The 22954-nt window shown below is 35.8% G+C and overlaps 1 protein-coding gene across 23 annotated transcripts in view; it reads right to left on the bottom strand.

Moving 5' to 3' along the window:
• NDUFS4 (NADH:ubiquinone oxidoreductase subunit S4) overlaps positions 1-22954 on the bottom strand; it is a 696041-nt gene that overhangs the window by 305491 nt on the left and 367596 nt on the right. Inside the window, exon 1 of one of the 23 annotated variants that reach the window (XM_050794149.1) lies at positions 2525-2528. The exons of 21 other annotated variants lie outside the window; for them this stretch is intronic. The gene's annotated coding sequence lies outside the window, so the exon portion shown is untranslated. Of the gene's footprint in view, positions 1-379; positions 384-2524; positions 2529-22954 lie in introns of those variants that run through there. One more of the 23 variants, XM_050794159.1, reaches the window with a different exon arrangement.

Below are 22954 nucleotides of genomic sequence, written 5' to 3' on the forward strand. Positions count from 1 at the left end.
CAGAAATAATGATTTTTCAACTATCTGGGCATCCCTTAGTGCAATCAAGTTGACACATAAAATTAACTATCAGAGGCAACAATAAAATGTTAATTTTCTTTCTCCATATCTTCTCTTCTTTCACAGACAGATTCAATCTGTAATCCTGGATTTTCCATGTTCAAAAGCCAGCCTGAAACCATCCTTTCTGGCAGCAATTCTATAAAGTAGAGGCTCTAATTTTCTGGTCTTACTCCATTTAAGTGAGACTTTCCCTTACCTGTCAGGTAGTGGGAATAGGACAGGAGGAAATTATCTAATCTTAGTAAAACCAAAAGCTTAAAGCTGAACTGAAATACACATATTTGTTCTTATGAGTCCTTTGGCTTTTTCCCAAACTCCCCCAATGCCAGGAGGTTTTTGTAAGTCATCTCTTCTACTAGGCCTTCTCCATATTGCTAGTTCCTTCAGTTTTTCTTCCCGGTTTTTCATAGGGAGTTTACTGACCTTCTAAAAGAATTCATTTTATACGCAGGAAGGTTTAGTTATAATCTTGTCTTATTCCCAGTTAATTCTCTAAAAACTCTTTTTTTTTTCACAAATAAAATGGCCATGAAGTATTAGACTAATTGAACTCAGTTATACCCCCAGAGAGGAGTACTATGACCAATGACCAACTTTTAAGCAAGGATTTGTGGTTTTGTTTGCTTGCTTTGAGATGGAGTTTCACTCTGTCACCCAAGTTGGAGTGCAATGGCTTGTATTTTTAGTAGAGATGGGGTTTCACCATATTGGCCAGGCTGGTCTTGAACTCCTTACCTCAAGTTATCTCCTTGCCTTGGCCTCCAACAGTGCTGGGATTACAGGTGTGAGCCACTGCCGTGTTGCTTGTTTTATAAAAGTTGCCATTCCATTCACTTTACAAGGGAAAGAAAAATGATGTATGTCTGCTTGTAAGATCTTATTTGCAATTCTGAAATCCAAAAAGCTCTGAAAATTTAAATTCTTCTGCAAGTTTGGTACAGATTCATTTGGCTGAAAAACCTGACTGCAGCTCATATGAGGTTTTTCATCGCCTTTCATTATCAATTTAGTGTAAGCATTCATGTATGTCACTGCAAAAATATTGATGTGGTTGATTATGGGGTGCTGCTCAACATTCCAGATTTGGTGTTTTGTAATATATAGCATTATATATTACCTGTCTAGAATTTGAAAAGTTCTTAATCTCATTTTAATTAATTAATTAATTAATTATTTTGAGGCAGGGTCTCTCTCTTCCACCCAGGCTGGAGTGCAGTGGTGCAATCACATAGCTCACTGTAGCCTCAACCTTCTGGACTCATTTGATCCTCCCACTTCAGCGTCCGGAGTATCTGGGACTGCAGACGTGCACCACCATGCCTGGCTAATTTTTATATATTTTGTAGAGACAGGGTTTCACCGTATTGCCCAGGCTGGTCTTGCACTTCTGTGCTCAAATGATCCTCCTGCCTCAGCCTCCCAAAGGGCTGAAGTTACAGGCATGAGCCATAGCAACTGGCCCAAAAAGTTCTTAATTTTAAAACAACACATCTTGTTCTTAGGGTTTTGGATAAGGGATTTCAGATCTACATTATAATGTTTTACAAACTTAAAAATGCTTCATAAATTTTTATCACTCTCACCTTAATAAATTGTTAGAAATTATTAAAACAGTACAAATTCATGGGCAGAATATTACCTCTAAGTAATTTCTAATAAATAGATGGAGTGGAAAGTTTCTGTTATATATGTATATATGAAGTATAAAAGTATGGACATATTCATGTCTTATATTTTATATTGACAATTATATTCCATAAAAGCAATTATTTAGAGATAATATCTATCATGTTAAACAACCACCAGCAAATTAAATTCGACATGATAAAATTAACTAACATTAATTTGCATTTAGATGTCAAGAAAAGCAGCAATTGGAAAACCACAACCTACTGTAGTCAACAACATATGCTGATTGCCCAAACTACGAAAATTCTAACTTTCTGTACATTTGCATGCACAGTCCAGTCCAAACCTTGCAAAACTTCAAAAAGTTGTATGATAGCCAGACTTGAAAGCAAAGAAAATTCTCAGAAAACCTTAAGAATGAGCTAACGTTAACTTATGAATATAAAATGTCAGTAGCTTTTAATTAGTCATTTTACAGTTATAAGGTAATAAGATATATAAAAATGAAAGCCAAAAGAATTTATCTCTTCAGGTTGGGCACAGTGGCTCACATCTGTAATCCCAGCACTTTGGGAGGCAAAGGCAGGAGGATCACTTGAGTCCAGGAATTTGAGACCAGCTTGAGCAATATAGTGAGACCCCCGTATCTACAAAACATGTATAAATTAGTCAGATGTAGTGGTGTGCGCTTGTTGTCACAGCTACTTAGGATGCTGAAGTGGGAGGATCTCTTGAACTCAAGAGGTTGAGGCTGCTGTGAGCCATGATGATGCCAGTGCACTACAGCCTGAGCAACAGAGTGAGATCTTGTCTAAAAAAAAACAACTAAAAGCCCCCAAACAAACAAAAAAGAAGGGAGAATTGATCTCTTCACTCTTAATACAGGGTTTTCATTTTTATGGTTAATTCTTGACTCATTAAGATTACCCAGTAGGCCAGAAACCATACTATAAAGGTCATTGATCTAAAATTATGGTTATTGTGTTGAATGGGTGATAGTGTTTGGTGGTAGGGCTGAAGAGAGATGGTAACACTCAGTTTTTCCAATATGGTATAGTCATCAAAGACATCAGAGCAGGAGTAAACAATGAGATATCCATTTTGTGGGTACTCATAGAATTAACATTAACAAATATAAGGAAAATACTCTGTATAATTGTTCTTTGATGCAGTTCATGAGATCCACAAAACCATTTCATTTTCCTACATTTTGTCACAAGTGTGTATGTTTTAAAATGATGCAAGGAAGTTACACTATAGCAACAAGGACAAGTTGAAGCCCTGAAGTTGTTTTAGGTAAATGGGCCTATGGTTAGAACTTTGTAACTTTGTACTGTCAAACAGGCCTCATGAGTTTTTTGTTTTGATGATTAGGGAGGAGAGAATCTTAATCCAAATACAATTTTTAGTGAAATTGTACAGTTGTCGTTTAAACCTCCAAGACCGAAATTATATTGACCCTGTGAGTGCATCTTTGAGGTCCTGATCTAAATTACCATATCTCTTGATTAGATGTGTGTACTTTCATTTTTGTTGCTTTTCTTTTTTGTTTTCTCGATTTACAGAGCTGGGTAAGGCCTTTCATTATTTTCCCTTTTAATCTGTAGATTTTCTTTCCTTAGATTATTTATTATGGCTGGCTCTATTTAAATTCTGGCCTTATTTTAAATATCACCATCACTTCCCTTACCCTGATTCTGTCCTTGCTTTATTTTCATCACAACACTTTTCTTCGTAACACTTAAAACTATGTTAAATGTTTCTCTCTTTTTAATTTCTCCCCCCCACCACCTTTTTTTTTTGAGACAGTCTCTCTGTCTCCCAGGCTGGAATGCAGTGGTGTGATCTTGGCTCACTGCAAACTCCGCCTCCCGGGTTGAAGCAATCCTCCTGCCTCAGCCTCCTGAGTAGCTGGTATTACAGGCATGTGCTACCACACCCGGCTAACTTTTTGTATTTTCAGTAGAGACAGGATTTTGCTATGTTGGCCAGGCTGGTCTCAAACTCCTGACCTCAAGTGATCTGCCTGCCTTGGCCTCCCAAAGTGAATGTTTATTTCTACTCTCTCTTTGTACCATTTCCATGTAGGTTTTAGGAGGGCAGCAACCTTGTATTGTTTCCTACTAAACTGCTAGTCTATGAACAATAGGTAACACAGAACAGGTACTTAATGGTACTTAATAAATCTTTGTTGAATAATTGACAACATGTGAATGGACAGGTGAAGAGTTAAAGTGAAGGAAAATTCCAAGTATTTGCAATGGGTGAAAATGCGAGATCCACTGTCACTTAACTATATCTTGGATATCTCAAATGCTCAATATGTATTAATACTGTGGAGTGTGTAGATTTTGGCTTAAAGACTTTGAAATTGGGAGTGAATAAAAAAAGTACCATCCTCCAACAATATCTCAAAAATTGCCGTGATTCTTTAAAAGTCTAATCTCTATTGGGACACACCGAAAAATGGCAGCCAGTGCATTAGCATAGCATTCAGAGACATGAAGCTTAGTGATACTCAAGGCTGGAAAGGTCTTTTATTCCTTCCCTTCACTGTCTGATTCCTCAGTACAGAAGACTGGATAAAGTTGAACTGTGTTCCTGGTGAGTCAAGCTAGGGCTGGGCTGATGTCCTGTAGGGTAGGACAAGGCGTACCAAAATTAAAAAGTAGAGTGTTTTTAGTTTAAAGGGTAAATGTGAGCTTCAAAAAATAAAAATGGTAGTATATTGGGTAAACAATGAAGTAAAATTGAGGCCAGGAACAGAGTAATGTTGTCCAAGAAAATGACTACACATGTTCATGACTCATTGCTTTTGCTCACGAAACTATATGATGCATGGGGAGATTGAATTGATATGAAGGAACAGATTTAAATAAGGCTTGTAGATATACTGAGAACACTAAATGTGGCCTCTAGCTCTTAAGATATACAATCTGAGGACAAATCTAACTTCTTTGACTATGTTTTCATATCCATGATGTGCAAATATAATATATACCTCAAAACCTGTGTGTGTGTGTGTGTGTGTGTGTGTGTGTGAAAATTAATCAAGATTAAGTTAAATAAGCTATCTTGCCTACAGGATTTACTAAATTTGTTGAAATGTCATCTTATGAATGCTAGACCAATATTTGAAATCTACTCACCTTTTGAAAAGCCATAAATCTGAAATATAGCCTAGGGTATTGAGAGAGCAATTTTCTCAGGGTTCATCATTAATCAAACATGTATTGAGTACACCAGTTTGCATAAGTACTGTACTAAGTTCCCATGACTCAAAGACAAAAGAAATATAATGTAATGGAGAAATTAAGATGTATATAATGCTGTTGTTATAAAAATATCTTTCAGCTATAATACTGTAAATAACTATGATTTAAGGTAGAATGTGATTAGTACAAGAAGAGAAAAGAAAAGTGTCGTACGCATTAGAAGACATAGAGAGAACTTTCATCTGCAGTGACATGAAAATACAGGGAAGGCAATATGGAAAATGGAATGCTAGATAACAATTCCTTTGTAAGTTAATGTGGCACAGGTATGCTATAAAGATAGTTTTACATGCGTATATTTTTTGATGCCTCACTTTAACATTGCAAAGTGTCAATTTTCCTAGTTGTATAATGAATATTTTATTTTTTTCATTCTGTTGTTTGAATAGTGTTTGTCATTTACAGAGTCTATAATGTACCTATTAAACCTTTGATGATTTGTAAGAGTGAGCCCAGAATAGAGCTAACAATAGATTAAATTGTGAGTGGCTTCAATTCTTCTGATAGAAATTGTGAGACTGTCATACTTGAGAACTAATTTTTCAGCAACATAAACAATTGGTTTCAGGAACATTTTGTTCTGAAGCAAATGCTCAGGGTATCTTGATTTAAGTGAATTTATTTAGAAAGTGAGTGGGGTTGAATCTTATGCAATTGTTTGATTAAGTTTGACATTATTGGGAGAAGGATATGCTTTCCTGTGAAAAACTTCATATGATATAATATGGACATGAAATTCTAGATCTTCCAGAGTCAATATTTAGCTTAATTCTCCCATCTTTTTAAGGACATGAACATTTCAGCTGTAAGATCTAATGGGCAGAAGTGTTGTAAACAGACTCACCACCAATGGTCTCTTTTTTGACATCTCTGCCCTACCCATGTGCCTGAGCTACACAAATGGCCCAAAATGGAAGAAACAAACCCACATTGTACCTTGTAGGGTATCTGGTCTCCCCCTTCCTTGACAACTGATATTGCTACTTGAAATATTTCTCATGCAGATTACTTCAGGAGACTGGTGAATTAATGCCTTGTGATGACAGTGATATAGAAGATATCCTTAAATAATTGCTGCTAATAGACTCAGCTTTGCGATGGATATATTCTTAGAAATAAATTGTACCTGAATTTTAAGTGAACAGTTCAGGGTTGATCTGATTTCCTTTGGTTTATTTTCAAAGGAATGAGTAGTTTACTTCCAAGAAAGTTTATATTTTGTTTATGTTAATGTTCTTTTAGGCTATATTTGATGTCTCATTATAAGGCCTTGTGCCATGACCTTCATGCTCAATATGGACAAATTAAGCCTTTTGATTAGCCTCTAATTGCAAATGTACAGAGACTAATGTCTTGATGATGAAATGATCTTATTTCCTTATTTCAAGACACAGTGGATTTAGGTCTAGTGATATCTTTGAGGCTTGTAATCTTGATGAGGTTTACTATTTTCCTGTTGATATATATCTGCCTTCTTTTTGAACCTGTGATTTCTGATCATTGGTTCTTAAGACTAGGTTCTAATTCTCATATTTAACTCCAACTCTTAAGAGTTATTTCTCTGCATAAACTGGGCCACACATTATACCTTACTGAAAATGGAAAAAAGAAAGAAGAAATTTGCATCTGGTCATGCCCATGATACTTTTCTCTCAGAGGATCTTTACAAGTAGGTTTATTTGCGACTTCAGATTTTAGATAATCAGTTTTACTCAGAGGTCAAGAAGTTCAAACTTTTTTTGTGGAGAGGGGATAGATGGAGAAGACAGTGAAATTTCAAGAATAAGTACTTCGTTCCAAGATCTGGATGCTGAGTGTTGGAGGACTCATTTGACATTTTATTTTAGAAGCTGACCCAGGAGGACTCTGGTGAGGTGGTATTGAGATATCCTAGTTCATGTAATATTTATTATTGAATGATTTGATTTCAATACATATTTGGAATTTTTTTAGAAAAAAAACAAACAAACCAAAAAACCCTCAGCATCTATGGAGGAAAGCAGGTATATGCCACATGTCTTTTACAGCAATGCATGCTGTTTTGATTGATGCAACATGTTTACCTTGATAAGTTCCCTCTCATTAGTTTACATCTATACTAAATTAAACTAAAATCATCAAGGAACTGTTGTCTTTTCTGTGATGACGAGGCAGTGTGATTTTGCATATATGGAAATAAGTACTTTAAAATAATTTAATAAAACACTTTAGGTTGAAAAAATTAGCAGAGAAAGACATGAAATAGACAAATGTCTATATATCTCTAGCTTAAGAAATAAGACTTTTTAGTTACTATTTCCTTCTTCCTTTGACAAAGACAAACATAGTCTTGAGTTTTCATGCATGTTTTTATTTATTTATTTATTTATTTTTATAGATTTAAGGGGTACAAGTGCAATTTGGTTACACAGTTATATTGTGTAGTGGTGAAGTCTGGGCTTTCAGTGTAACCATCACCTGAGTAGTGTGCATTGTAGCCATTAAGTAATTTGTCATCCCTCGCACTCCTCCCACCCTCCAGCCTTTCTGAGTCTCCATTGTCTGTTATTCCACTTTCTATATCCATGTGTACACATTAGTTAGCCCCCACTTATAAGTGAGAACATGAGGTATTTGAATTTCTGTTTCTGAGTTATTTCACTTAAGATAATGGCCTCCAGTTTCATTCATGTTGCTGCAAAAAACATGATTTCATTCTATTTTTATGACTAAGAGTATTCTACAGTATTTCTATACCACATTTCCTTTGTTTAACTATCCACTGATGGGCATCTAGATTGACTCCGTGACTTTGCTATTGTGAATAGTGCTGTGATAAATATCTGAGTGCCGATGTCTTTTTCATTTAATGATTTGATTTCCTTTGGGTGGACACACAGTAGTGGGATTGCTGGGTGGAATTATAGTTCTATTTTTAGTTCTTCAGGAAATCTCCATACTGTATTCCATAGAGGTTGTACTAATTTACATTCCCAAAAACAGTGTATAAGTGTTCCTGTTTCTATGCATTCTTGCCAACATCTGTTATCTTTAGACTTTCTAATACTAGCCATTCTGACTGGTGTAAGATGGTATCTCTTTGTGGTTTCAATTTGCATTTCTGTGATGAGTATGGATGTTGAACATTCTATCATGTGCTTGTTGGCTATTTGTGTGTCTTCTTTTGAAATATGTCTTCATATAATTTACCCACTTTTTAATGAGGTTATTTGCTTTTTTCTTGTTGAGTTGTTTGAGTTCCTTGTAGATTCTGGTGGATATTAAGCCTTTGTCAGATGCAGTTTGCAAATAATTTCTCAATCCTGTAGGTTGTCTCTTCACTCTGTTGATTATTTCTCTTGCCATGTAGAAATCTTTTAGTTTAATTAAGTCCCACTTGTCTACTTTGTATTTTTGTTGCATTTGCTTTTGAGGTTTTAGTCAAGAATTCTTTGTCTAAGCTGATGTCTAGAAGAGTTTTTCCTAGGTTTTCTACTAGAATCTTTATTTATTTATTTATTTATTTATTTATTTATTTATTTATTTATTTAGAATTTGTACTTTATAAGTTTCGGGTTATACATCTAAGTCTTTAATCCATCTTGAGTTAATTTTTTTTTTATATGGTGAGAGATTAAGATCCAGGTTCTTTTTTCTCTTCTTTTCTTTTTTTTAAGAAACTTCAATAGCAGGAAAGGTCTGGTTTTATTTTTCTGCATATGGCTATCCAATTTTTCCAGCCCCATTGAACAGGATGGCCTTTCTCCAGTTTATGTTTTTGTTGACTTTGTTGAAGATCAGCTGGCTATAGGTATGCGGTTTTATTTCTGAGTTCTTCATTCTAATCCATTGATCTATATGTCTATTTTTATACTAGTACCATGCTGTTTTGATTACTATAGTCTTGTAGTATAATTTAAAGTCAGGTAATGTGATGATTCCAGCTTTGTTCTTTTGGCTTAGGACTGCTTGGGCTACTTAGTCTCTTTTTTGGTTCTATATGAATTTTAGGATTGCTTTTTCTAATTCTATGAAAAATGACATTGATAGTTTGATAGGAATTGCATTGAATCTGTAGATTTCCTTGGGCAGGATGTTCATTTTAATGATAATGTTCCTTCCAATCCATGTGCATGAGGTGCTTTTCCATTTGTTTGTGTTATCTACAATTTCTTTAATCAGTGTTTTTTAGTTTCCCTCATAGGAAACTTTTACCTCTTTGGTTAAATGTGTGCATGTTTTTCTATTTTGCTAATTTTGCATGCAAGCTTAAACAATATGTAGCACTGTTTTGTATGTTTTAACTCTGTGTAAATGGTCACATAACATGTACATTGTAGTCTTTTTTCTAGTGATCTATATATTTTAATACTTTTTCCATGCTGCATTAGTTTACTCATTTTCATTGCTATGCTTAAATTCTATGAAAATAGTATAACTTATTCATTCATTCGCTTGTTGATGGTTGCAATTGTTTCTAATTATTAATTAATACAAACACTGCTATAAGTTCTTCTGATGAGTTACTAATTTGTAGACATATAGCTCTGCCCTCCCCAACCCCTCCTTCTCTCACTACCACACCCTATGTTTAATTACACATTATGTAAATTCTTATTTGTAATTAGCATACCAAAATATTTCCTCATTGGTGGGATTGCAAACATGTGCACAATGTTGATAATGCGTTGCTGATTTCATGATTTCTACATCATTCTTATGTAGTTTTGTTTAAAGAGATCCTCAGTATTAATACTTTTTTCATTTATTCAAATATGAAGATAAATTCGTGGTCAAGTCAAAATTCTGACATTGCTTACTTTATTGTAGGGTTTTTCAAGCTGCCAATCTAAACCCATTTGTTTGTGGTAAAATCATATTAGTAGGGTGTGTGTGTGTATGCCATACACACACACACACATATATATACGCACACACACGTTTACAGTTGGTCCTCATTTGTGGATTCAAAACTTGCAAATTTGTCTACTTACAAAAATGTATTTGTAACTCCAAAGTCAACATTAATGCTGCTTTTACAGTCATTTGCAGGTATACACAGAGCACAGAAAAATTTGAGTTGCCCAACTCACATGTTTTCAGCTGAGGACAAACAAGGTGATGCTCTACCTTCTTGTTTCAGCTCTCATGCTGTAAATAAGTGTCCTTTTACAATCCATTTAGTGCCATGTTTTTCTGCATTTTTGCACATTTTGTTGGTAATTTCAGTGTTTAAAATGTAGTGTTGAAGTGTTTCTAACATTCCTAAGTGCAAGAAGGCTGTGATGTACCTTATGGAGAAAACATATTTGATAAACTTTGTTCAGGCATGAGCCATAGTGCTGTTAGCTGTGAGTTCAATGTTAATAAATCAACAACATATGTTAAATTAGATGTCTTGAAACAGAAACACACACAAAACAAGAATATGTATTGATCAGTTGAGGAAAATATTGTACCTGAAATTCAGAGGACTCTAACCCTGCATTTCCTGTTTGAGCAATGGTTTAGCTAATTCAGGGTTCATGGTGATTTTATAGAAAATAACTACCATGAATAATGAGAGTTGACTGCCTATCTATCTATATATCTATATATATGAGAAAATATACATTTCTCTTTGCAAAGAAAAGTCCAATTTTGTGAAATTTTGTTTTAGATATATAAGTATGTGAGCATATATATATATATATATATGTATGTATACATCTATATCTGTGTGGGTGATTGCATAAATTATGTTTCTTACTCTTGGTCATGGTAGGATTTTTTAAAAAATTTAATTTAATTTTAAGTCCTGGGATATACATACAGAATGTGCAGGTTTGTCACAACCCATCACCTAGATATTAAGCCCCACATGCATTAGCTATTTTTCCTGATGCTCTCCCTTGCCCCGCCCCACTGACAGGCTTCAGTGTGCATTGTTCCCCTCCCTGTGTCCATGGGTTCTCATTTTTCAGATCCCACTTAGAAGTGAGAACATGTAGTGTTTGGTTTTCTGTTCCTGTGTAAGTTTGCTGAGGATAATGGCTTTCAGCTCCATCCATGTTTCTGCAAAGGACATGATTTCATTCATTTTTATTACTGCATAGTATTCCATGGTATATATGTACCACATTTTGTTTATCCAGTCTCTCATTGATGGGTATTTGGGTTGATTCCATGTCTTTGCTATTGTGAATGGTGTTGCAATGATCATACACATGCATGTATTTTTATAATAGAATGATTTGTATTCCTTTGAGTATATACCCAGCAATGGAATTGCTGACTCAAATGGTATTTCTGATTCTACGTCTTTGAGGAATCGCCACACTGTCTTACATAATGGTTGAACTAATTTACATTCCCACCAAAAATGTACAAGCATTCCTATTTCTCCACAGCCTTGTCAGCATCTGTTATTTGTTGACTTTTTAACAATTGCCATTCTGACTGGTGTGAGACTATATCTCATTGTGGTTTTGATATGCATTCTTCTAATGATCAGTGATGTTGAGCTTTTATTCATATATTTGTTGGATGCATAATGTCTTCTTTTGAGAAGTGTCTGTTCATGTACTTTGTCTGCTTTTTAATGGGGTTGCTTGTTTTTCTTTCTTGTAAATTTGTTTAAGTTCATTGTAGATTCCAGATATTAAATCTATGTCAGATGAATAGATTGCAAAAATATTCTCCCATTCTGTAGGTTGTCTGTTCACTCTGGTGATAGTTTCTTTTGCTGTGCAGAAGCTCTTTAGTTTAATTAGATCCCGTTTGCCAATATTGGCTTTTGTTGTAATTGTTTTTTTTTTTTTTTTTTTTTTTTTTTTTTCCTCATGAAATCTTTGCCCGTGCCTATGTCCTGAATGGTGTTGTCTAGATTTTCTTCTAGGATTTTTATAGTTTTGGATTTTATATTTAAGTCTTTAATTCATCTTGAGTTAATTTTTGTATAAGGTGTAAGGAAGGGGTCCAGTTTTGATCTTCTGCATGTGGCTAGCCAGTTTTCCCAGCACCATTTAGTAAACAGGGAATCCTTTCCCCATTGCTTGTTTTTGTCAGGTTTGTTGAAGGTCAGATGGTTGTAGATGTGAGGTCTTATTTCTGATATCTGTATTCTGTTCTATTGGTCTATGTCTCTATTTTTGTAATAGTAACATGGTAGAAAAAATTTTAAGCCACTTATCTATAATGGTATTCACATTTAAATTCTACTGGACTAAAGACTGTGTACATCAATGAAACCAGTCTAGAGGTTAAGTTGACCTCTATAAATCATTTAACCAAAAAAAATGGCAAAGTTTGACATAACTTTCTAGAAATAATGACTCAATGTTTAGAAGAGCCAACAATTATTGAATCTATCAATAGGGCTGAAATGAGCTAAATTTCTTTAGGATCTTTAGTAACTCAGGTTAGTATATCTTAAAGCTTCTACATTTCAAAGGTGTTAGGGCCATGTCAGGGTTTTACTTCAGGTCTCTTCTGCGCCAAGTCAAGTGGACATAATTCTTGTGGGAGGGAAAGCTGGAAAGATTCTTTCCGCATGATTCTTGCACATTAGAACAACCCTGGGGAAACATAATTAGGGAAAAGAGAATCGGAAAAATATATCAGCTCCTTAGAGAACTTGGAGAACTCCTTAAAGAACAAGAGAACTTGATGTTGATGATCTGCAATGCACTGGTTAGGTTGTTTGTGTTTGGATCATATAAATTGTTATTCAGTTCAACACTTGAAGTCACTAAAACTTAACTTATGCAAACATATTTTGGATCTCATAGTTAAATCTCATGTTTTCTTATTATCTTCTCTTTAATATCTAATACTAATATCCATTAGAAGAGGTTTTGTTATAAACCACTGCAATAGAAAGTCTAATGTCTTCAGGTTGCCCTAATAAAGACTGAAAAGTAACCTCTAAAACTGGCACTGTGGATGTAATGGAAACAAACAAGACCTGAAATTTGTATTTGATCAGTTACATTCTCTTGCATCATCTAGTCTTGTTTTATTCATAATGTGTTTCGGCCCATCAGAAAAACAATGCCAAAATACTAACAATGCAAGCTTTTGAAGGCTTGTTTCCTTGCATTATATTGTGTCATCTTTGGCTTCATTTGTAAAGTTCAATTTTTACGTTTCTTCTTAGGTAGAAAATTCTTTCCCTGAAGGGATGTCATTAACACTGTCAGTGAGTAGGTGCTAAGGGATGCAATAGACTCTCTTTAAATTATGTTAGCCAGTTTTATTGTCCTTTCTGCTGGAATTCCTGCACCTCCCCTGCTGTTGATTGGTTCTCCACAGGCTTTGGCTGTTGATTGGTCTCTGCTAAGCAGAACAGTCATTTTGTGTGCCGTGTTTAACATTAAATTGTGGTTTCTTGCAAACCAGTAAAAACGAACTGAGCTTCCCTTAAAGTCAATTTCTTCATTGGAAGGTTCCAAGTGATTTCTATAGACTTACACTTGGGTCCCCCAAGTTCTTTAGGGAAGTAGAGCTTTTTGAGTCAGTGGCTCTTATTTAAGTTTGTATATTTAAAGCAGGTGCCTCTCATTGTAAAGAACTGTGGGTAGAGTGAAGAAATTTCCATTCTTAACTCTTCCTGCCTGGCTTCCCTGCTTACCAGATGTCTTAAATGTGTTGCTGTGTCACCATTGTACATTGACTCAGCTAGACGTTGACCTTGGATTTACCTCAAGGAACTCAAGCCAAAGGAAACAGTTAAGCAGGAACTAGAGCAAACAAATAGGCCCACATGCCTTATATGTTTACTGTAATCACCTGCTCAAATGAAGGCAATGTTAATGCAACTAGGAATTATTTTTGCATTAATAAAAAATACTTCTGATGATATCTATTAGCAGAAGTAATTGTGACAAGGAACAGTGGTTGCCTCAGGGTAGATAAACTGGGTGGCTGGGGTAAAGGGAGGGAGAAAGAAGGAAGGGTGATTTACATTAATTTCACTGAACACCCTTTTGGAGTTTGTACAATGTACATGTATTATTTATTTAAAAATAGAAAATGTAGAAAAAAGCAAATGCAAACAAAGACAATGAAAAGAGAACAATATTTCTGCCCACTTACTTTAACTAAAAGGGAAACATTGGCATACCAGTTTTTAGGAGAACTTTCTTTTTGTTATTGTGGTTTGCCTTCTGATGAGTCTGCAGCCTTTCTGAACCTAAAGTAAACCTTGGGGGTGGGGAGGAGGATACTGTGATGAATGTTGAACTCTCTTTTGCTCATATGTAATGGCATGTGCCATTTTGTATCTCAGGTTTCATTTGGGCATTTATCAAAGCATCAAAGAGTCAGAAGGGTTGCTAAAGGCCATCATTTAGAATTAACATCTATCTTCCTTTTTCTTTTTACAAATGAGGAAACTGAGGCTGACGGCTACATTAGGAAGCATTCAAGCTTACACAAGCCTGGGTAGGGCTGGGTATGATGCTAGATGGGGGGCTCTTTCCTCATATAGTCATAGCTGGTGACTTACTCAAATAGAGAACAGTGGCTTAGTTGGTGAATGTGGACATAATTACAGGCAGAATTTGATGTCGGTATCAGGAAAGCCCAAAGATTCTTTGTTTTAAATTTATAAAAATGTCAGAATGGAGACAATTGCACCAAGTGAAGGACAATGTAAAATACAGTCCAACCTCATTTCTCTATTGGAGTGGAAACTTGGATGGGAAAGGTCATATTTCATGCAGTGATGACTACCTTAACAGTTTCACACACTCCAGTGAACATTACTAGTTTTGCTCTCCTTGTCCTTATGTGTTTGCTTTTGTGCCTCGAGGAAAGTGGGAATAGAAAGAGCAAGGCCTTTCCAGGAGTGGAGGCTGAATGGCTAGGTCTTCCAAGACCTCCATGGAGTAGGCTCTTAGGAAAATACTATGTTGGAAGGAAAATTTAATTAATTAAAATCTAAATGTTGGCTGGGTGCAGTGCCTCACACCTGTAATCCCAGCGCTTTGGGAGGCCAAGGTGGGCGAATCACCTGAATTTGGGAGTTGGAGACCTATCTGACCAACATGGAGAAACCCTGTCTCTACTAAAACTACAAAATTAGCTGGGCATGGTGGTGCATGCCTGTAATTCCAGCTACTTGGGAGGCTGAGTCAAGAGAATTGCTTGAACCTGGGAGGCAGAGGTTGCAGTGAGCTGAGATCATGCCATTGCACTGAAGCCTGGACAACAAGAGTGAAATTACATCTCAAAAAACAAAAAAAGAAAAGAAAAAAATCTAAATGTTTTTGTGAAGACAGATCAAGAAGCTTGTGAGAAAATAAAATTGTGCTGCTGTGATGTAGATGCTGGTTCTTAAGAAATAGGAATTCGACCAGCAAGCGGCCTATGTCATTCTGAAGGGGTTTTCACCATTGGAGCTGTACTAAGTTGTGCCCAAGGATGGGGCTGTGGTCTGGGTCAGAAGTGACTTGATTGGTCCATTTTTACTTGTATTCCCAAGAGTCCCTGAAGTCTCTCCCTGAGATGGAGCTGTGTCACTACAATCCATCAGCACGTGACTATTAGAATGTACTTTAGAAGACGTACTCCGATCTGATGAGTATTGCTTAAAATTTTTAACAACTCCCCATTGCCTTTGGTCAAAACTTGTTCATGAAGCTCTCAAACCTGGTCAACATCCCAGCCCCATTTTCCTCCATTCTCCATGAGCCTGGAAACCCCAGCCTCTCTGAATTGCTTGCAATTTCTTGAATGTACTGCAGCCTGTCATGTCTCTGAAACCTGGTTACCTGCAGTAGCAAGATGCTACCTCCTTCTTTTTTTTTCTTCTTTTAACCCATTTTCTGCTTGCATTTGATATCTCAGTTCAAGCATCATTTCATATATTATTTAGTCATCAAAGATTACTGTTACTGGGAATAAAGATGAGTAAAACATGCACCCTACTCTGGAGGAGCTTTTAGTCAATGAGCAATAGATATGTAAATGAATGAATGAGCAATTTCCAGATCTATGTACAGGCAACGGTAGGGCATAGGAGAGAAACGGAAAGTATTTTTTGATATCTCCAGGCTTTCAAAGCCCCTGACTCAGTGTTCCCACACTTACTAAAACTACCACACACTCATATCATTTGGATCTTAATCACTGACCCATTTTCTCCTCCAGGAGAACCATCTTGATACTTTCTAAATCTCCAGCCTCTTTTGCATATTGGCCTATGGTAGTTCTCCCAAAACATTTACTCCTTTAGTAAATAAATGTAGGAATGATAACACCCAACAAGTCCTAGAACCCTGTGTAATCCAGTCAATGGTAGGGAGCTGGGAGTCAAAGAGAATTGGGCCCTGAGTATGTGACATAGCAGGCCAAACCTACCCGTAAACTCAGAAAATGGAGGAGAAGCATTCAAGAATCTTATAGATTAAGCCATTCAGCCTAGAAGAGAATGGAACAGATGCTGAAAAGAAGTAGAAACAAGAAACCTGAAGACCAATAAGGAAGGGAAGGGAGAGAGGTGCTGGTTCATCCTCTGAAATCAGGAGAGCCAGTCCCATCTAACCCAGCTGAACATTTCTAGGACGTTTCCTAACAAAATGTCCTGATTTCTTCCCTTGCACCCTCCTTATTTATTTATTTATTATTTACTTATTTATTTATTTTTAGTGAGTTTAATTAAGTTTTTGTTTTATGTAGCCCTAAGAAATTTTACTGACATATTATTAGTGTACTCAGGTTTTTAGAACAACACAAAGGAAAATAATTAGCACATAATTCATGAACTCATGAGGATACTTCCCCCTACTGACTATATTTTGATCCACTGTCATATGTTTACATTTAAAAAATATTTCTGAATAGATTAAAAAATGATGATGAGTTTCTTAGTCTTGTTACCCGAAAATGAAAATGACCTGGACTACTATAGCCAAGAGAAGGAATGAAATGGATCAATTATTTGCTTCATTTGGCTGGTCATCATTATTGATTTGTTTTGGTGTAAATGACCCAAAAGAGTGTTCTGAAGCATCTCCCAAGGATCATAAGCAGTTCTAAATCCACATCCAAATCTGTATAATTAGTGATTCTTGTAAATGGCAACATGGCCTAGGAACAGTTGGGAACACTTTGCATGCAAGTCATAAGAATATATATCCTATTATAATAACAAAGGGCAGATGTATAGGAATATTAGTAAAACCAAGAAATTCCTGGTGTTCTTGAAGAAAAGGAATAAAATTTGACTGATTAACTTGGAATTCAGGTTTAGAACAGATAAACATACATTCATCAATTATGCCAAGCTTTTCTAATTATTCAAAGCTAAAAACTATTTGGGGATATTCCAAAGACTTCTACATTTTTATAAGTATTGATAAGAAAAATAAATCTCCTTTTCCTGATTTTAGGGAAACAGACCTATATGCTATGCTTGGTTGCAGACACTCTCCATCTCTTATGTTCCATTATAGTACATCTATCTCCTTTAGAAATTACATTACTTTGTTCTTCTGTTAATGGTTTTGTTATCGATGTGTCATTTATTTTAAGTTATCCCCACTCCTGTTGAAAATGAGTAGAGGATATTTCCTTCTCTTGCGGCTGTAGTGATGAACCTTTCACAGTTTGTATGAAGCCCCCCACTATCCAAAGCAGACAGGAAAGTCCCCACATGTTGGAATGGGATGCTACACTGTTCCCAGGGCAGCAGCCCTTCATCGTTTCTTCTGTACAGAATTTTTCAAGGAGTACGCGGTCTCAAATTCTGGGTAATAAAAAGAAAGTGACTGGTTTTTATGATATTCAGGATATTAATGCGTATAAACATTTATTAGTAATATATATTTTCATGCTTATATAACTAATAGCTCAAGAAAGTAGTTTATATATCCCTACCAACAGAGGGAGGCAAGCCAAGGTCCAAGACACATCTCCGATTGGGGATTTAAAATCTGCTTCCAAATTGACGTGCTTAAAATCAATTGTAAATTCTAATACTTTGAAATTCACTTTGGAAACTTTGGTTTGCTGTTGGAGGGAGATACGACATTTGCAGAAGAAAGCTGGCTGATGTGTGAGCTGTGGGAAGAGGATGTGCCCTTAACTAGCAGTCCTTCCTTCTTAACTACAAGGTTCCTTTGTGTTCTCTGCACTCCTTTGGGGAAAGACAGCTTCAGTGAAGCTCTGCATTCTCAAACATCTATTACTCTTTGGCTCAAAGATTCTCTTTTCTACAAAACTTGTTGGATTTTTCCTGACTTCTTTTAGAAACGAATGTGCACTATTTGATTTCTTTTTTCCATAAGCAAGTAAGCAACTAATAGTTGTGAGCCTTTGACCAAGAATTACATCATTTAAAATGGAGAGTGACCACATATTCAACTCAGCTTTCTTCTGTGATCCAAGTCATATTCTGTCCATGCTGATTTTCGTATGAGTACACAAGCTATGGAAAGGCAGATGGCTAAATATTCCCTAAAGATTTTTCAAAAAGAGTTGACACTAACTGTTAAAAAAAGAGACAGTTAGACATTTTGGACATGGGTGGGCTATTTGTTATTATAGAATTATTGTTAATTGCTTTAGTTGATGTTATGAGTTTTTGGTTATTTTTTAAAAGAGTAATTATTTTATGGAGAATGTTGTGAAACATTTGTGGATACAATAAATATGATATCCGAGATATGCTTTGAAAGAATATAGAAAGGAAAAGTAGATGGGAATATGGATCAAATAAGATTAACCCTTAGTTGATAATTGTTGAAGCTACTTTCTGGGACTAGTTCATTATCAGTTCAGCCTACCATTTTATACATTTAAAATGTTCTGTAGTAAAAAGCTGAAAAAAAGTCTTAACATGCTCTATTGACAATTTATGATTTCTTTCTGTCTACTGTCCAGTCAGGTCTTGGTTCTAGAAACCACAGGAGTGAGTAGAGAGAGGAACAAGACTAGGCATAGAGTTGGTGACTGGAGTGTGTGATTGTGTCTATTTCAGTGTTTTTTTGTGTAACTGTACATTCGCTCATATGTGTAGATGGGTCACTGATTAAGTGAAAAATTGGAAATATATGTAAAAGCTTAATAATGTATTCACTTTTTATATTTATACATTAAATTACTCAGTTTGAATCCCTTTTTAAAGTTATGTGCAACTGTATAATAGACTTGGAAATATCTTTAGTTATCAAATTTTTTAGCTGTTCTTTAAGCAAACTATCCGGTAAACATTACTTTTGCTTAACCACAGAAAAATTTTTAAGAAAGATTGAACAACTTTCCTAACATTCATTGCATTAATAGCATCGGCAGAAAATAAGACCATTAGTAATATTTTTAGCTCTTGGTTTACCAATTTCCATGTTATCCTAACATTCCCATGAGTTTTACTCACAATTTTTATTTTTTGCTATAACAAAATCAAATATTTTAAACCTTAGGCATCATGGAACAAGTTTAGATAATGAAGTGCCAACTGGATTTTGGCACCATTCCTTGCATATTTGTCATCAAGAGTCAAAAGTAATAGGAAAGAAATTAGATAATAGCAGTTTGGTTTCGCAGAAATGGAATTGACGTTGTACAGTCAGTGCTGTGGAATTCCGGATTCTGCAACTACAACTACCATCCTCTCTAATCAGTTTCAGCAGATACGTTGGTTGAATTAACATCCGGAAATCTTTTACTACAATGAAACTAAACATTTCTGCCTAAGTCTACAATGTTTAGTCATAGCTCATGCTTGTTCTTTTTGCATTCTGAAACTATTATACATGGTCTGTCATTGAATTACTTTCCTTTAGTGTTCCTTTGTTGAGTTTGGCCAGGAAGCCTGCCCAGCCTTGTGACCAACTAATACGATATTAAGCATTTTGGAGAGAGTGCTGTAGTTCTTTTTGTAACAATATTTTCAAAGTCAAAATTGAACCAAATTCTCTTTGTCTCTCTGCTATCACTAACTTTTAGTAAAAGGAAACTCCATTTTAAGGCAATCTCCCTGTCATGTGGTATTTCTCTTCCCTAACAGGAATTTTGAACTCCCTCTTGGGCTGCACACCACCAAGTCTACTTGAACCACCAAGCACAACATTCTTTATTTTATCTTTATTTATTTTTTATTTTTTTTATTTTCTGAGATGGAGTCTCGCTCTGTCACCCAGGCTGGAGTGCAGTGGTGCGATCTCAGCTCACTGCAACATCTGTCTCCTGAGTTCAAATAATTCTCCTGCCTCACTCAGGCTCACGCGTAGCTGGGTTTACAGGTGTCCACCACTATGCCTGGCTAATTTTTTGTATTTTTAGTAGAGATGAGGTTTCACTATGTTGGTCAGGCTGGTCTCAAATTCCTGACCTCAGGTGATCCTCCTGCTTCCGCCTTCCAAAGTGCTGGGATTACAGACAGGCATGAGCCACTGTGCCTGGCCTATAAAACGTTTTTTAGATTTCAGTGGGGTAGCTGTGGTTTACTTCCCCAGTGCCTGAGACATGATTAAACAGAACACATTGTGTAGCTTGTGTGTGGACTTAGAGGGAGTTCACAGTTTTTATTAGGGAAGAGTTAGTACTTTGCCTAAAACAGATGGGACGTGTGTGTACTTCACTTGAAACTTCCATAGATTAGAATGAGGAGCCCAAAATGTGTGAGAGAATCAAAGCCATTCTCTTTCCAAGTTTGGATTTGATTATTTCTTTCTGTTTCTGCTTAATTCACTCTTTCAGCACCAAGTTGACATAATATTACATGGAGATATTCTTATTTTGACACCAGCATACCAGCAGGTAGAATTGTGGGCAGGGAATAGACAGTATCCAAAGATTATTTTTGCTTGTTGGTAACTTTTGGGTAATCTTATAATGTTAAACTGGATTCCATACAGTGGTGAATCCATACAATGGCTGTCTCTGAGAGACAGTTTACTGGTGGCAGCATTACCAAAGTCACAGGCAAATAGCACTTCTGTGCCTTTTCCTGAGTACAGATGATTGGTTTTGAAATTAAGAAGTTTCTGCCATTTTCAGTGAAAGAGATTAAGGAAAAAGAAAAAGTGGCATAATAATAATGACACCACGGTCAGCTAGTTCCTCTCTAGCCACTGCAGGTCACACTATAATAATGGAAGTATTAATTCTTACTTGTCCCACCATGAAACAAAGATACAACGGTGATCACAGTTTTAAATGACAAATTCTGCTCTGGTAAGCAAATTAGTCTGCAAGCTCTAACCATTAAGGAAACACAGAAGAGAAAAAGGCAAGAACAGATAAAAATTTAAAATGTGCCTAAGGTCATGTAGATGACTGTGTCAGTGTTTAATCATCCTTCCTTTACGCTTTGACAGATAGAGACCCTCCCTCAGTCATCAGCTGGAACAGCCAAGCAACTCCTCTGCAGTGTGGATCCAGGGGACAAAGTGACTCATAATCCTTCAGTGGTGATGTTACTATTAGAAGTCAGATCCAGCCGCAAATATGTAACCCAGTAAGATAGCCATAGGAAAATAAATTCAAGAGAGATTATCCCCTATTCCAAAATTAGTCTCTTAGTCAGGTCTTTTTGATTCAAACTACATTTTAGAAAAGGTTTAGCTTCCCATGGAATAATTCATTTGCTGAATGATAAAGTCAGTTCAGAAGTATCTGGGGTTGCCATCTACATAGCTTGCATCCAAATGAAGAGAAATAAGCTAGAGTAACCTTTCACCCAGGTGCCTAAATATGTAAGTTAGTACACCCAAGTTCTTAGCAGTCACCGTGAAAAATAAAAAGTAAAACCCAAAGACTACTGTTTGCACAATTCTTGAACAAGCATTTAAAAGTATACTATGAAATGCTTATTAAACACCTTGCAGACACATATTAACATTCCTATTAAAATTAACCTGATCTGGGTTCAATAAACTCATGCCATGAAGACATATGACATCTGTGGAACATTTAATTTCAGTAATTGGGTCGCAAGAATACTAAACAGAGACCTAAACTCACTTGGAAATGTTTACTTTTATTTAAAAACAGAATTCTCAAGTGCCTCTCTGCTTTCTGATTTCATTCAGGTCAAGAATAAAAATACTGAAATGTGGTAGGATTTCTAACAGAATGAAAGCCAAGAAACATTGAAAACACAGTTTTGAGATTTCCGGTTTAATTTCCAGGACAAAGAGATTCATTGTCGGTTTTATCATCTCTGCTACATAGATACCTGGATAAACAAAAGCTGTTGACTTCTGCGGGGTCACCTGTTGCCCCATTTTTGCTCTGATTTTGCACTGCTCTTCACAATACAGTGCTGGGATAAATCCAACCTCTCTTTACCACAGTGGCTCCTAATCATTCCCAAAGGAAAAAATGGAAAATATTTGGAATTTTTATTCTATAGTTTCACATTAGTTTATTCTCAGAGCACTTATCATTTGTTTTTGAGCCACATGTTGGGTAAAGAAATACGGCAGAGGCATTTAATCACTTTTTCTCCCTGAAGGGCGATATTGTATTTTTGTTAGCATAGTGTTTGTTTTGTTTTGCTTTGACACATGGCTTCTGTAAAAATTTCAGTCAGTCTTCCTCTTTGGATTTAAGTACTCAATTCCAGGCAATGAAGACAAACATCAAAACATGACTTTTGAATATTATAAATTTAGTTGCTTTTCATGATTAATCTTTTCAAGGTATCATTCAACTCATTATCTTATACACATTTTCTGTAACACAAAAGAATGTATCAATTTTGTGAATTTATGACAAAATTTATGAGTACTCAGGTTCCACTTATCACGATCACAAATGCTGTTTTCTTTTCTTGTAAAGTTACTTAATTCTTATTATCAAATGAAGGAATAAAAGCATTTGCTAGCAGCCAATATTCGAATATCCACTTGGCATACACAATTTTGTTAAATAAGACAAAGAAAAAACTGAAAAGGGAAACAGAAGTTATTAAATTTGGTTAAGGGATGACACCTGGTTTTCTGCTGCCCTGATTTGTTTTGGACCAGAATGCATTGAACAGATGTTACTCTTTCTTGCTTGCTTGCTTGCTGGGATTT

This window comes from Macaca thibetana, chromosome 6 (assembly GCF_024542745.1).
Source record: "Macaca thibetana thibetana isolate TM-01 chromosome 6, ASM2454274v1, whole genome shotgun sequence".
NCBI classification, from domain to species: Eukaryota; Metazoa; Chordata; class Mammalia; order Primates; family Cercopithecidae; genus Macaca; species Macaca thibetana.